The 4,242-nt window shown below is 39.8% G+C and overlaps 1 pseudogene; it reads right to left on the bottom strand.

Annotated features, from left to right (window-relative positions):
- Nucleotides 1-2,341: 2,341 nt before the first annotated feature.
- On the bottom strand, nucleotides 2,342-3,865 carry LOC113628676 (beta-citrylglutamate synthase B pseudogene; annotated as a pseudogene).
- Between the last annotated feature and the right edge of the window lie 377 nt (nucleotides 3,866-4,242).

The following is a 4,242-nucleotide window of genomic DNA, read 5'->3' as shown; positions in this document are numbered from 1 at the left end:
TTCACATTCATGTCACAACTAATGAAGAAAATACATAAAGAAGAGTTTAAAAAAAAAAGAAAAAGAAAATACAGTTGGTCGTCTGTACCCACACTGCCCAGTGTCAAAATAACCAAGGTCACATTGATCTGGTGATCGTTGATGGTGTGCTTTTGATGTAAAGATTCCACCAGAATGCTGATGAATCCTAAATTATACTTCCATTTCTGACTACTCTCCTTAGCTACAAGGTCAAACATACCATTTCTACTGAGTGTCAAATAGTCTTCTCAAACATAGCACGTCTGAAAAACAACTCTTGACTCCACATTCCTGAAACTTTGCTTTTCCCCCAGTCATCCCCATTTCAGTTAACAGCATCCTTATTCACCTGGTTGGTCATTCTGCAAGTTTTGACATAGGTAGATAATCCTGTAAACACTACCACAGTTAAGATATAGAATAGTTCCAATGAAGAACATTTAGGTTGTTTCCCGTTTATGATTATAAATAGAGCTGCTATAAACATTCATATATGTGCTTTTGAACGAACATACATTTTCATTTCTTTCTGGGTAAATATCCAGGAGTAGCATTGCTAAGCTGTATGGTAAGTATATATTTAACTTTGGAACAGACTGCCAAACTATCTTCCAGAGTGGTTGTACCATTTTACACTCCCACCAGTGATGTATGAGAGATTTAGTTTCTCCCTGAGCTCACCAGCATTTGTATTGACATTATTTTTTATTTTAACTGGTCTCGTAGTTGTGCAGTGATATCTATTGTGGTTTTTTTTTTCCATCTTAATATTATTTAATTTTATGGAAAAAACAAGTTTTATTACATTCCTTTTTTAAAATGGGGGGAAAACTGTACAAGTAAGCATGATCAAACCTCTGTTAGAGCCGGTTAATGCTGATCTTATTGCCTCACAGTCTCTCTAGTAGTGTCCAAGAAATTATGTTTAAGGTCCGTCTGAAGAAAAAAAGCACTGGAGAGGCAAGAAAGGTCTTGGGTCAAAAGCTTCAGAGGGTTGTAGGGAGACGGAACTTGCTTCTTAAAAAAATTATGTTGAGCTCTGGAGCGCCTCCATTACTTAACACACCTTCCAAACCATTCATTGGGATACTTTTACCCATGTTTAAAGTCTCATTATATGCAGTTTGGGGGCTTTTATAAATTCAGAAATAAAGTAATATAAAGAGTAGAATATTGAAGCCTTCAGAATAGGGCTATAAGAGACTCAATACTGCTAAATAAGTTCCCAAACAAAAATGTTCAGTCACCCCCACCCCCAAACCTATGTGTAATAGGAGAAAATGCACAGCAAGAAGCAGAGGAAAAGCATGTAGACTGGAATAGATCATACACTGAACAGTCTAGAACCAAAGAAAAAAGCAAACAACAAACGTATATACAAAAGCCTAAGAAGCAGCTATTCTCCTCACGTCTCTAGGTGAGTACCTCTACCCAGTAGATTATAGTCATGAAAACAACTCAATTGTTTTTTTTTTAAGGTAAAAAACTGTTTCCCATCATGCTCCATTTTCTAGAATCTACGCTTTTTGATTGGTTGGTATAAACAAAATGCAAAGTACATAAACATGCAAGCGTGCAGGCGTGTGCACATACACGCACACGCACGCACACACAGACACTGTCCTAAAATGTGAAAAATGCAGGTATATAACGCTGGTATTAGAAATCACTTCAACTTCATACTTAGGAATTTATAGACCCTTCATTTGCCCCCCCCCAAAAATATTTTTCCTTGTCCTTATTCTTTAAATGCCCAACCACCAAAAGAAAAAGGAAAAAAATAAAAGGCTTTAAATGCACATGTTTCAAGTCAGTGTCTTGTTAACAAAAAAGGTAGCATTTTCTTCACTTTGGCCATTGTTAAGGATGCAGGCATAGATCAGGGAATGTTAATACTCACATGTATTTTAAAAAAAAGCAACATTAACAGAGCATATATCTTTCAAAAAAGGCTAAAATACTAACAAATACAAGTCAATGAACATATTTTTAACTAGTGCAATTTTATCTACAATGGAGTAAATGTTATTTTGTGTGCCAGGCATTGCAATACTGTTCATTTCCCTTTTATCATGCAAACATGCCAATTTTATCATTAAAAAAAACCTTTATTGGGTCACATTCATGTTGCCCTCCCACCCAAATTAAGGGGGGAAAAGTCAATAAAAGAGCCCTTCAAGATTTCATAATTATGAACATAAAGCTCCTAGATAATAGTGTATAGGCTGAATTTTCAGATTTATATAGAAAAAATTATAATTTACATAGATGTCTTCGTCACCGATTACAACACAATGTGAAGTTACACTACTCTGAAATTTGTACCAACTGTACAAAAACCATGAAAAAAATTATGTTCTTCATGTCCTGAGAGCCTACACATTTTTGAGTAATTTAAAAGGGCAACTATGAGAGCCTGACATTTTTCTGTATCTCACCTCTTCTGCCTCTCTATCTGCAGGATTTGTAAATCAAAATCAGTAACATCTTTGTAGCAAACGTCTCATCTATCTCCCTCTTCTTCTCTCCTAACTAATGCTACTCAATTTTCTCTCATCTTCCTGAGCATTCTCCATGAACAGCATTGCAAGTTGGTTTAAAAAAGAAAAGAAAGAAAGAAAAAGAAAAAAAGGAAAAAGAAAGTTTTACAAGGGTTTTGCTGGTTAATTATTTACTGGTGGAATCACTCCACCAGGAGTCTGATTTCATTGGCTAGCAGTTGGTTTCCGTTGAATAGGCCCCCTGCGAGCTTGGTGAGCAGCCCTCGTTCCGTGGTTTCAGGATCGCTGTCAACAGAGCTGGAACTTGCGCTCATGTTGTCGACAGAAGTATTGGCTGGGAGCTCCAACTCCGGCTCACTAGTCTCACTGGCCATGGACACCATGGAGAGCAGGGACATACGCCGGGTGAGCCGGCCAGAGGGCAGAAGGGAGGCGGCATAGTCCGCTATGATACCAGCTACATCTAGATTACACGCCTTATCAAAGGCAACGAAACCTACATTTGCATTGGCCTCGCAGACACAGAAGGAGCTGTCGTCTTTCATCAACAGGTCAATGCTACACACATCCGATCCCAGGATGTTAGACACCTGCATAGCTAGCTGCTTCCCTTGTTCACTCAATGAGCACATCATCCCGACACCACCTAGTGAGCAGTTTCTTTGCATCCTCCCATCTGTTGAACAGCGTAACATTGTGCCAACCACACGACATCCCACGACAGTGACACGTACATCCCTTCCATGATACTCTTTATCATATTTCTGAAATAGGTATGGAGCTTCATGGCGAATAAGATGGCTTAGATTAGCCAAAGGGTGCTTATCGCGAGCCAAGAAAACTGCTTTGCCTCTATGACCCCGTGTATTCTCCACCACCTTTGGGAACTCCAGTACTTCTGCTTCATCAATCATTTTAGCAAAATTTTCATGACCACCGTAAGAGAAAGTATCTGGCAGAGGAACACCATGACCTGCCAACTCTTGAAACATCCAGAACTTATTAACACAGTTCAGGATGGTTTGAGGTCAGTTCATCAACCTGCTTCCCACCTTCTCTAGATGGCGCAAAACAGTGACGTCACTATCACTTTGCACCCAAGGGGTTGGTACTGTCACTACCACCACCTGAGGATAGGCAGTAACTAGTTCTCCATCGACACAAAGACCCAGGTTTCCTTGCTCGATTGTTAGCACCACCTCATCTATCACCACAGCCCTAAAGTCCAGTTCCTCCTCACAACATTTGGCCTTTAATGCTCGTAAGATCTCTTTTGGGGGATAGTCTTCACTGATTCGACAATCTGTCAAAAACCACAACTTGGCAGCAACAGAGCTACACATCTTGATTTGCCTGTTTTCCTCTTCTGGGCTTACTTCCTCCTGAATATAGACTCTTTCTAGCGAATCGAACTTGTGTCCCCTCGCCGGCCTCCCAGCAAAGCCAATTTACTGACACCGGGATGTGGTGAGGGAAAGTACAGCGTTTACTGCAGGGCACCAAGGATGGAGAACAGGCAGCTCATCCTCAAAAGACCCGAACTCTCTATTGTGGTTTTAATTTGCATTTCCCTTATAGCTAAAGATATTAAACATCTTTTCATGTGCTTACTTGCCATCCGTATACCCTCTTTACTGAAGAGTCCAAATCTTTTGCTTTTTTTTTTTTTTTGTCTGCACCATGCACGACTTGCAGGATCTTAATTCCCTCACCAGGGATC

Source organism: Aethalodelphis obliquidens, unplaced genomic scaffold, assembly GCF_003676395.1.
Source record: "Aethalodelphis obliquidens isolate GAN/ISIS:26980383/991018 unplaced genomic scaffold, ASM367639v1 scaffold24, whole genome shotgun sequence".
Taxonomy (NCBI): Eukaryota; Metazoa; Chordata; class Mammalia; order Artiodactyla; family Delphinidae; genus Aethalodelphis; species Aethalodelphis obliquidens.
The sequence above is the reverse complement of the archived record's forward strand: the minus strand, read 5'-3'. Positions and strand labels throughout refer to the sequence as shown.